The sequence below is a fragment of the Buteo buteo genome, chromosome 12 (assembly GCF_964188355.1).
Source record: "Buteo buteo chromosome 12, bButBut1.hap1.1, whole genome shotgun sequence".
Taxonomy (NCBI): Eukaryota; Metazoa; Chordata; class Aves; order Accipitriformes; family Accipitridae; genus Buteo; species Buteo buteo.
The window spans coordinates 15,221,142-15,233,202 of NC_134182.1; the positions used below are offsets into that span (position 1 = coordinate 15,221,142).

At 44.9% G+C, this 12,061-nt stretch overlaps 1 long non-coding RNA gene across 1 annotated transcript in view; it reads left to right on the top strand.

Moving 5' to 3' along the window:
- The first annotated feature begins 232 nt into the window (after positions 1–232).
- Positions 233–12,061, top strand: part of LOC142037964 (uncharacterized) — a 165,231-nt gene continuing 153,402 nt past the window's right edge. The window contains exon 1 of the long non-coding RNA XR_012652479.1: positions 233–553. This is a non-coding gene — a long non-coding RNA (uncharacterized LOC142037964). The remainder of the gene's footprint in view (positions 554–12,061) is intronic.

The following is a 12,061-nucleotide window of genomic DNA, read 5'->3' on the forward strand; positions in this document are numbered from 1 at the left end:
CCATTCTTATTCCCCCTGGGAACAGTTTCAGTGGAGAAAAGATGAAAAGGCTAGGCAAAACAAAATAGATAGGCAAACAAATAGGCAAAACAAAAAGCATATCTAGGGCCCTGTTCCACTGGATGTGTTTGACAGGCAATACTTTAAAGATGATGGCAGTAGCTCAGTTTTCTTGGCATCTCTATTTCTTGTAAGAAGGACCATACTAACAACTTGGTAACACACAATTTACAGGCATGGAGGGTAGGCAGAAAGTGTAAACTGCTAAATCGGTCTGAAAAATGAATTTATCTTTCCTCAAAGACAAAAATCCAAAAGCTTTTGATTTGGTGCTGGTTTTTCTTTTTTCTTTTTAAATTTTCATCAGTGCCAAGTGGCAAACAGGATTTAAAAGAACTGACTCGGGTTGTTTGCACAGGTGCAAATTCTCTGCTGTCCTTCAACATTTCAAAATTGCAGAAATGCAGGAGCTCAGTGCAAATAGAAGTACAGGAAAAAATTCTATGTCCGGAGTGTTCCACATCAGTCGGCGGCGAGGCCAGCAGAGGCAACGGTAAGGGGGCGGCTGAGCGCTGGATGGGGGCGGACCGGGAGGGGCCCGAGGCGCGGGAGCCCCGGGGCAGAGCGGAGGGACCGGCCACAGCCGGCGGCTCTCGCGACAGAGGCTGGCGCGGCGCGGGCGTTGCCACGGGCAACCGCGGGAGATTGGAACGGCCCCGAGGAGCGGCGGCGATCGGGAGCGCGGCAACGGGGCGGGCAAAGAGGGCGGGGCGCGGCCCCCCCTTCCCCTTCCCAGCTCGAGAAGGCTCCTCGGGCGGTGGGCGTCGGCCCGGAGGGAGACCCCGCTGTGGCTGCTGCCGCTCGGGTGGAAGCCATCGCTAGGAAAAATGCGGCGACGCAGGCAGAGGTGCCGCGTAAACGTGCAGCTGCCCGGGTCTGCGGCTGCAGGGAGTGCCCGAGTCTGTCACCGGTGCCGGAGGGCAGCGGGGACACCTCTCGTGTGAGGGGTGACCAGGTGGATGATCTGCTCAGCCTGGTGGCAGAGCTGAAGGAGGACGTGGGAAGGTTGAGGAGTACCAGGGAGTCTGAGAGGGAGATTGGTGGACCCGCACCCTACCATCCCTGAGGCAGAGGCAGCAGATGGAGGCTCTGCAAGAAGCGGAGGTTCCCCTGCCCTCCTGTCACCAGGCAGGAGGGGACCTACGAGATGGAGGGGAATGGATACGGGTCCCTGCTCGGGGAGGCAGGCGAATCCCCTCCCGGTCTCCCTCACCTTCCCGGTTGCCCCTGCACAACAGGTATGGGGCTCTGGAACTTGAGGACCAGGTCAATGAAGATCAGGATGTAGATGAAGCCCTACCCAGGGGGGTGCCTAGGCTCAGTCAGGCAGCCCCACTCATTCTCACATCCTCTGAAAAAAGAAAAAGGAGGGTAATTGTCATAGGAGACTCCCTTTTGAGGGGGACAGAGGGCCCAATATGCAGACCTGACCATCCCACAGGGAAGTCTGCTGCCTCCCTGGGGCCCTGGTAAAAGACATTACCAGGAAACTCCCTGGTCTGGTTCGGACCTCTGATTATTACCCATTGCTGGTTGTGCAGGTTGGCAGTGATGAGATTGCAGAGAGAAATCCAAAGGCAATCAAAAGGGACTTCAGGGTACTGGGGCGATTCGTGGAAGGATCGGGAACACAGGTAGTGTTTTCCTCAATCCTTTCAGTGGCAGGGCAATATACTGAAAGGAACAGGAAAACACACCTGGTTAATACGTGGCTCGGAGGCTGGTGCCATCGGTGGCATTTGGGGTTTTTTGATCATGGGGAGGTTTACACGGCACTGGGCTTGCTGTCAACAGATGGAGTCCAGCTATCTCAAAGGGGGAAAAGGATTCTTGCTCATGAGATGGCAGGGCTCGTAGAGAGGGCTTTAAACTAGGTTTGAAGGGGGAAGGAGATAAAACTAGGCCCAACAGAGATGAACCTGGAGGCAGCATGCCAATGCTGGGGGTGGAATCGATAGCCCAGCTCAAGTGCATCTGTGCCAATGCACACAGCATGGGCAATAAACAGGGGGAGCTGGAAGCCATTGTGCAGCAGGATAGATATGACTTAGTCGCCATCACGGAAACGTGGTGGGACGACTCCCGTGACTGGAGTGCTGCAATGGATGGCTATAAGCTCTTCAGAAGGGATAGGCAAGGAAGGAGAGGTGGTGGGGTGGCCCTCTTATGTTAGGGAGTGTTTTGATTGTACAGAGCTACACAATTGTGCTGACAAGATTGAATGCTTATGGGTAAGGATGAGAGGGAAGGCCAACAAGGCAGATATCATGCTGGGAGTCTGTTATAGACCACCCAACCAGGATGAAGAGATGGATGAATCATTCTACAAGCGGCTGGCAGTAGTCTCACAATCATGTGCCCTTATTCTCATGGAGGACTTCAACTTTCCAGACGTCTGCTGGAAATACAACACGGCAGTGAGTAAGCAACCTAGGAGGTTCATGGAGTGTGTGTGGAAGATAACTTCCTGACACAGCTGGTAGGTGAGCCTACCAGGGGAGGAGCCTTGCAAGACCTACTGTTTACAAACAGGGAAGGACTGGTGGGAGGTGTGATGGTCGGAGGCTGTCTCAGGCTTAGCGACCATGGAATGATAGAATTCTCAATTCTTGGTGAGGCAAGGAAGGTGGTCAGCAAAACCACCACTATGGACTTCTGGAGGGCAAACTTTGGCCTCTTCAAGGCACTGGTTGAGGGAGTCCCTTGGGAGACAGTCCTGAAGGGTAAAGGGGTCCAGGAAGGCTGGACATTCTTGAAGAAGGAAATCTGAATGGCTCAGGACCAGGATATTCCCATGTGCTGCAAGTTGAACCGCTGAGGAAAACGACTGGCCTGGCTGAACTGGAAGCTTTTGCTAGGAGTCAGGAAAAAAAGGGGGAGTTTACCATCTCTGGAAGAAAGGGCAGGCAAGCTGGGAGGAGTACAGGGATCTTGTTAGGTCCTGCAGAGAGGAAATTAGAAAGGCAAAAGCTCAGCTAGAACTCAATCTGGCCACTATTGTAAGGGACAACAAAAAATGTTTTTACGAATATGTTAACAATAAAAAGAGAGCCAAGGAGAATATCTATCCTTTAATGGATACAGAAGGGAACGTTGCCACCAGAGATGAGGAAAAGGCTGAGGTACTTAATGCCTTTAATAGGGAGACCAGTTATCCTCAGGGTACTCTGCCCCCTGAGCTGGAAGGCATGGATGGAGAGCAGAATATACCCCCCTTAATCCTGGAGGAAATAGTGACCTACTACGCCGCCTGGACACTCATAAGTCTATGGGACCGTATGGGATCCATCCAAGAGTACTGAGGGAACTGGCAGAGGAGCTTGCCAAGCCACTCTCCATCATTTATCAGCGATCCTGGTCAACAGGGGAGGTCCCAGATGACTGGAGGCTTGACAATGTGACACCCATTTACAAGAAGGGTCGGAGAGAGGATCCAGGGAATTACAGGCCTGTCAGCCTGACCTCGGTACCGGTGGAGATTATGGAACAGTTTGTCTTGACAGCACTCACATGGCATGTGCAGGACAACCAGGGGATCAGGCCCAGTCAGCATGGGTTTACGAGAGGCAGGTCCTGCTTGACCGACCTGATCTCCTTCCATGACCAGGTGACCCACCTAGTGGATGAAGGAAACGCTGTGGATGTTATCTACCTGGACTTCAGCAAGGCCTTTGACACTGTCTCTCATCATGGCATACTCCTTCAGAAACTGGCGTCTCATGGCTTGGACAAGTGTACTCTTCGCTGGGTGAAAAACTGGTTGGATGGATGAGCCCAGAGGGTTGTGAATGGGGTGAAATCCAGTTGACGGCAGGTCACAAGTGGTGTTCCCCAGGGCTCAGTATTGGGGCCAGTTCTGTGTAATATCTTTATCAATGATCTGGACAAGGGGATCGAGTGCACCCTCAGCAAGTTTGCAGATGACACCAAGTTGGGAGGGAGGGTTGATCCACTTGAGGGTAAGAAGGCTCTCCAGAGGGATCTGGACAGGCTGGATCGATGGGCTGAAGCCAATTGTATGAGGTTCAAGAAGGCCAAGTGCCGGGTCCTGCACTTGGGTCACAGCAACCCCATGCAGCACTACAGGCTTGGGGAAGAGTGGCTGGAAAGCTGCCCGGCAGAGAAAGATCTGGGGGTGCTGGTTGACAGCCGGCTGAATATGAGCCAGCAGTGTGCCCAGGTGGCCAAGGGGGCCAACGTCATCCTGGCCTGTATCAGAAATAGTGTGGCCGGCAGGAGCAGGGAGGTGGTTGTTCCCCTGTACTGGGCACTGGTGAGGCCGCACCTCGAGTCCTGTGTTCAGTTTTGGGCCCCTCACTACAGGAAAGACATTGAGTTACTGGAACATGTCCAGAGAAGGGCAACCAAGTTGGTGAGGGGCCTGGAGCACAAGTCTTATGAGGAGTGGCTGAGGGAGCTGGGGCTGTTTAGTCTGGAGAAGAGGAGGCTGAGGGGAGACCTTATCGCTCTCTAAAACTACCTGAAGTGTGGTTGTAGTGAGGTGGGTGCTGGTCTCTACTGTCAGGTGGGTGGAGATAGGACGAGAGGAAGTGGCCTCAAGTTGCGGCAAGGGATGTTTAGGAAAAATTTCTTTACTGAGAGAGTTGTCAGGCATTAGAACAGGCTGCCCAGGGAAGTGATTGAGTCACCACCCCTGGAGGTATTCAAAAAGGGTGTAGACGAGGCACTTCAGGACACGGTTTAGTGGGCATGGATGATGGTTGGACTCGATGATCTTGAAGGTCTTTTCCAACCTAAATGATTCTATGATTCTATGAATAGTTACAAACAAAAGAGGAACTTCTGCAGTCACTGAATTTTTTTCATGTGCATAAATTCAAATTGAAAACTTGGCAGCACTTCACTTCAGCATTTATATCACCAAAGCCTGTAGTTCTGTTTCTTCTTCCATTCTTTGTTTTCACCTAATTCAGCTTAGTACTCCCTGGCATAGAGAATTATGAGGCATAATAGAATGAAGCTATCATGTCAATTTGGACTTGTGGGTACTGCATAAGTATTAATGATAATTAATAGGACTTTGGTTTTACCTTTAATGTCCAAACACCATGAAGGAAGGCGTGGCAATGATTTCCCTTTTTTTTCTCTGGTGTAGTATTACTGATTTCATTTTGCATTTTGGCCAAGGAATCAGGTTCCTATTGTGATATTTTCTGAATGTGTGTTGTAAAAATACATCAACAAAAAGTAGCCATTGTTGAAGACATAATTTATTTTACACGTTATCTGGTTTATGTTTGTTAATGATAATAGTCCCCGTATGAAGTGGCTCCCACCAAGTGGAATTTTAATGTTTTTATTATGTTCCTTTGATATTAGAATCAGACAGAGATAAAAATAGTAATCCTTTTTCTCAGAGGTTTTTGTTGATTTGACATTTGTGTTTGTTCCAATTGAAGAAATAGAAGGAAAACACTTAGGATACTCTATTAATGGAGAAAGAGCTCTTGCACTGTTTTGGGGACGGACAGCTGGTCCTGCAAATGCAGGTTCCCAGCAGCCTGCTATGCAGGCTGCCAACAAGCTGGACGAGGTAGCCAGTGAGAACCCAAGTTTTAAAACCTGCCTGGCAGTGAGGCTTATATTGGAGCCTGCCTAGGGTCTGTCAGACCGTCTGTGAAAAGTTCTAAATTGGCCAAATCATCAAATTCCAATGAAACAGTATTTGGTAAGAATTTTTCCAACCTGCTCTAATTAAAAGGAAAGTAAATCACGACAGCCACTGTTGTGCCTGTTCAAATTCCCATCTGTAGTTGTTTCCAGTGTTCCAGGTTGAAATGATATGTAGATATGTATGTAGGTCCACAACATATTCCTGAATCCAGGAAGTCACTCTTTCGAGCCAGAAAAAAAAAACCAAAACCACCAACCCAAACCGAAAAAAAAAAACCAAAAGCCAATGTCCATGGCCAGACTGTTTATAGTTCTATCACCTCATAATTTTTCTCCGAGGAAGATTTTTTTTTTTTGTAAAAGGAGTATTTCTCTCTACACAGTTTATTTCCAAGAGATATTGTGTCCTGATGAAGAGTTTTAAAAAGGTCATGCAAACTATACTGTTCAGGCTGTCTAAAAAAGATTGCTATTAAATATGCCTTAAACTTAATATTCACTGGAAGATTAACTGGCTTGTAAATGACATTTTGACAGATTATTTTAGCTATGAAGGGTTATGTATATGTGCTGAATTTTAAAGTCTGCCTGTTAACTCTCAAAGTGAATTGAAATGAGTAATTTATTTTGCTGATATTTAGTATGTTATGTCATTTCTGAAATATAGAGATCTTCATCTGGGGAATATAAAAGATACTGTAGAACCAGCAGTACTTAGAGCTCCACACACAACCACTCCCTTTGGACTCAGATATCAAAGGAAACTTCCAAAATACAAAGATAGATTTTTAAACTGAAGTGCACACTGAGTTCTTTAGAAAATCTGCTTGTACATGCCAAAAGACTGATGGGTGCCAGGCAGTTTGTAAATCACCTCCATTAGATACCTAACTGTAAATGGAGTTTTTCTGAGAAGGTTGTTCACTGTAACACTGACACTAGGATGACAAGATCCAAACCAGAAAAGTCATCTCAATTAACTGACTGTATTTCCTAGACAGGAACTGATCTATTTCTTTATGTATTTATTATTATTGGCTCTTGCATTATAGCTCTGGCCAGGTGAACGATTCCCATGTAAGGGATAGTCTATATGCAGTGTGTCTTTCTGCACAGAGAGCAGGGTTACCATGGTTTAACCCCAGCTGGCAACTAAGCACCATGCAGCCACTTGCTCACTCCCCCCCCCCCGCCCAGTGGGTTGGGGAACAGCATTGGAAAAAAAGTAAGACTTGTGGGTTGAGATAAGAACAGTTTAATAGGACAGAAAGGAAGAAAAAAAAATAATACAACAATAATAATATTAAAGAATTGGAATGTACAAAACAAGTGATGCACAATGCTATTGCTCACCACTCGCTGATCGATGCCCAGTTAGTTCCTGAGGAGCAATCCCCCCAGGCTAACTCCCCCCAGTTTATATACTGGGCATGATGTCACATGGTATGGAATACCCCTTTGGCCAGTATGGGTCAGCTGCCCTGGCTGTGTCCCCTCCCAACTTCTTGTGCCCCTCCAGCCTTCTTGCTGGCTGGGCAGGAGAAGCTGAAAAATCCTTTACTTAGTCTAAACATTCCTTAACACTCTAATGTTTTCAGTTGTTCCTATCAACGTTATTCTTATACTAAATCCAAAACATAACACTATACCAGATGCTAGAAAGAAAATTAAATCTCCCAGCCGAAAACAGGACAAGGCCCTCTGTTAATCTATGGCTTCACCTACTCCACATCTGTTCATGCTGTGAATCCTTTTATTTGTGTAGAGTCTTGGAAATGTGTCTTGTGCGAGGGTCTGATCTTTGCAGGTATGACAACACAAATTGTCTGGCATAACCCTGGACAGCCTGCTCCAGATCTAGAATAATTAGATAGGAGGAGGAAGCTCAGCAGAAGGAGGATGGTCAGTGAAGTGACATTGGTTTCCACCAGTGGTGACTAGCAGTCTTTCAGGCTCCAGGAAGAGAACCCCCTTGAGTGGGCTCAGGGGCTTTGTTTCCTGCTAGGGAACTTTGTACAAGAGCTCAGATGTAAGGGTTTTACAAACTTTTGTTATGCATGCTTCAGTGTCATGTTATTTAGAAGAAAACTGAACTTTTTCTTTTTTGTTTGTTTACTTTATTTTGGCTTCTCTCTACTTGACTCCTGCACATGTGGCACAGTCAAGAAGTTATTCTGAGAGCCCCTTGCCTCGCGAAATGTCCTGGAGATTATCCTGTGCCTGATGTAATAACAGCCAGTTGACTGACAGCAACTACCAGTTCCAGATTATGCATCTGTCTGCTTAGCAATGGCTAAGGAGCACACAGCTGGTGTGCATGGGGAGGGCTGGCCTGTGTCCTAATTATTCTGTGAGAGAAAGAACCAGCCATTGGGACTTGCCCAAGCCTCACTTCAGCCATGATGAGCTGTAATACTAACCATTTTTGAGTGAGTCACTACCAAAACCAGCTGGGAAATAGGCATTTCAGAGGTGAAGCTGGATGGGCTGGATAGTCTGTGGTATTCTGGGGAGTAATTTGTAAATGTTACTGTATGGAGCTGCATGGATGCATTTTGCCAATATTGGTGTTCATCATAAGCTAACTAAAAGTTTCTTGTCCATTCTGAACGTGATGGACCATCTGTTTAGAGTATGTTTGAATGAAAACAACACTAGGTTTTTAGTGGGTGTCTTGATTCTGTGTAGCTTCAGTGCATCTTCCTGACTGTGTTAAAGTATTGGTCTAGTGTTTATGGCTAACATGGGAGCTATGAAAACATCTGACACATACCTCACAGCCAAAGTACTTATAATGGGAAAGCTCGGTCCTGTGATTTGCTGGCCCAGCCAAAAACAATAATGGCAGATAGATAACACTGCTGACACACAACTGAGTCTTCACTAACAGACCCTTTGAGACCCAAAATATCTCAGATCAAGATTCTGTCATGATAACAACCTGAGTGAAGTAAGAAACTTCCGAAAAGTCTCTATATTCTGCAAGGCTGTTGTTTTGCGTGAGCTAAAGACTGATGATGAATGTTTGCTTGCCAATGTGATACAAATAATCCCCTGAATAAATGTGACTATTTAGCATGCTGGTTTTGCTGATGAGTAATACTTTTGAAGGCTCAGGAAATGTGTAACCCAAATAAAAAGAAGTCATAGCAATGTGGAAGGTCTGATGGAGATGACCTACTTCCAACACAATCTGGTTTTGTGCAAAACTCAGATCCAGAGAAACCTGTCTGGATTTTGTACAAACATAGAAACAGTCATGTCAGCTGACTGAATTTCATGCAGCACTTTGTATTACAAAAAGAATACTTCGCCATTTGCTGTATACTGTGGGCACTGAGGTCCTGCCTGCCAGGTAAACTGCATTTGGTTGAGATCATCATGACCTGTAATGGCTTCATTCAGTGTCAGTTTTGCATGCCTTTACTAACATTTGATACCCAGAATTGCAGGCATCTAGGAATGCTTTTCTAGAAAAGAACACTAGAGCACAGGTTTAATTTCTTCAAGTAACTAATACATGACAATGTTGAGTAAACAAGCCACTGAGCCAACATGAAAAGGAGGTTACAAGCTGCTCCTTAGCCTGTGCCATGTTGGTAGACAGCCCTGCCTCAGCCTGGAGATGAACTTTTCAGATTAGGAAGAAAGGAATTGTTAGCAATCATCCAAGGTGAACTGGTTGTCTCTCTCCTGTATTTCAGGATTCATTTGGCCAGGCTCAGAAACTTTTTTTTTTCTGAGAAAAAATTAGGGGCTCTCAGTAAGAATTCTGAGGTAAGTGCCGTGTGAAGTTTTGTTAAGCCCACTGCTTCAATGAGACATTAGAAGAAAAATATTTTGTTTTGTTGGTTTATTTTGGCTTTTCCTTGCTCTGATCCTTTACAGGGCTCTACAGAGGAGTATGTAGGATGGGCAGTGTGCCAGGTTTGCAGCCTGCACCATCCTTCAGTCCCAGAGAGTTCAGCTAGAAAAGGTATAAATGTATTCTCTACTGAATGCCTGTCAAATGACAGGGAAAGGAGGGAGGACAAGAAGTGAGGCTTTTGTCTAAGCAGAGAATTTATCCGTAGCTGGACTTGCACATGAAAACTTTTAGGACAAGACATGAACTGTGGTGCTTCTGATGATGTGAGCCCCTAGTAGAGCTGGGAAATGGGCATTATGCAGGCATTTTTGCAGCTTTTTCTTCCCCTGGAAAGGGAAGGAGGGTCCGTGACACTTTGTAAGACCTGTTGATGAAGTTTCCTTTTTTACTGAGGCTCTTCTAAAAGTGGCTTTCCATTTTCTTACTTGGTTTTATAGATTTTAGAAATGTGTTGGGTATGTTTATAATATTAAAATAGGTACTGTGTATGGGGACAGAATCAAGGGAGAATCTTACTACAGTAGTCATTGGCAATGTAGATAGGAGATAACATTTGAATTCCCTGTTGTGAAGCTGCCCTTACACTCTTGCCATGTGGCTTAGACCCACTCTTGGACACGACCTATTACTTCTGGTTCAAATACATGTAAAAAATAGCAGACATCTTAAGCACTGAAAGAGATTCTCATCATTCTATGAATGGCTCACTTTATGTAAATGTCTCTAAGCAGTTTTATTTTGTTTATTTTGTGGATTAAATCTCAGTTTTAATCTGGCATCCATTTTGGCTTTGAGGAGGCATCCATGGCAGTCTACTGAAGGCATAGGCAAGAAATGAAAGGACAGTTTTTGTAGTCATTCCAACATTACAGGAAGAGAACACTTAAAATTAGCCACATGTGGTAGTCATGCACAGAAACTAAGACTCTGTGTGCTTGGCAGTGTAGAATTGAGTAGAAAGAGAAATTGAGTTGAAAAGATGACAACTAAGACCATAATTATGAAATGCAGGCTCTATGGGCAACTTTTGCTAGAAAAGCTGTAATGCCATCAGTTGCATATTGTGAGACAAACCCACATATAAACAAGAAAAGTCTTTTTATTGTCCCTAAATCACATGTAAATCTGAAGAGTAAAGAATTTGAATAACTGGCCCCAGATCACACCAAATGAATTTGAGAAAAAGAAAAAACTTAATTTTTTTCTGAAAGCCAATCAGGGCCTTAGAAGCATGATCGTCCTTCCACTCAAATAGAATTTAATAGAAATATCATAATAGCCAAAGTAGCCAACTCTTAAAAGACTTACAGATATATTATTTCAAGTTTCAATAAATCTCAATTGATCTTTAAGATTTGCAACTAATCTGCCATAAGTCCCCAGCTGCTACAAAAGCTTTCTTCACAGAAATATCAGCGTGGCTTTCCTAAGTCCCAGACTGAGACTGAATTTCTTGGGAACTTTAGACAAGTGCTTCATCTTTCAACCTTCCTACTCCTCCTCCATCCTGGTGCCAGTAATAGAGACTGGTAGTTTGTACTGCACAGTGAAGTACAGTAATTTCTTCCTTATTGTCAACTATGTAAGATAATGAGAAGTCCTTATTTCCTAATATCTGTCATGCATGCAAATGGACAAACTGTAATGCATAACTGAAAATGTTCTTGGATGTACAACTCTGGAATTATTTTTTTCCATATACATTAAAATCCCACTGCAGCACTTATGATGTCTCCTGTATAGCCAAGTTCAAAGTCATCATTGCTCCAGAATCACTGCTAACAGGCAGAATAAAGGATTGCAGTCAGCCTCAAAAGTGTATCTTTCCAGCTTTCTTGTTGCTGGTTTTATTTTGTTAGCAATCCAGTTCTAAATTGCAGTTTTATCTTTCATTTCTCCATGTGTTCAAACTGGACTAAAGCTGTAGCTTCTTGCTTGACTGGCTCCAGTGAGGTGGCATTGTTCACAATAAAATTCATTTTTCACAGATAAAATAGTGGACTCTGAACTGACTGCAACTGCTCAGGAGTGAGATCTTGATGCTGTAATAGGCACCAAAATGTCAGCTCAGTGTTTAGTAGCAGTTTAGCAAGCAAACAAAATGTTAGGCTCCTTGAGGAATGGGAAAAAAAAGAAAAAAATTGAAAACACCATTATGTACATATCATTCACAATGTGAATGATGTGTGCAGTTCTAGTCTCCCTATCTGAAGAAGATTATGTTAGAACTCGAGAAGACACAGAGAAGAGAAGCAGGGATGACGAGAGGTGTGGAGCAGCTTGCATAGGAAGAATAATTGAGAAGGCTAGGGCTCCTCCAGCCTCAGAAGGGATATAAAAGAGGTCTACAAAATCATGAAGGGCATGAGGAGATTTGGTAATGATCAAAAGTGACCACAGTTTTTTCCAGTGTGAAAACTGCGGGCCAACAAATGAAGCTGGTAGGAGCCTAGTTCAAGTCAGAAGTAGGTAATTGACCTGAAGGAGAGAGCTCTTCAT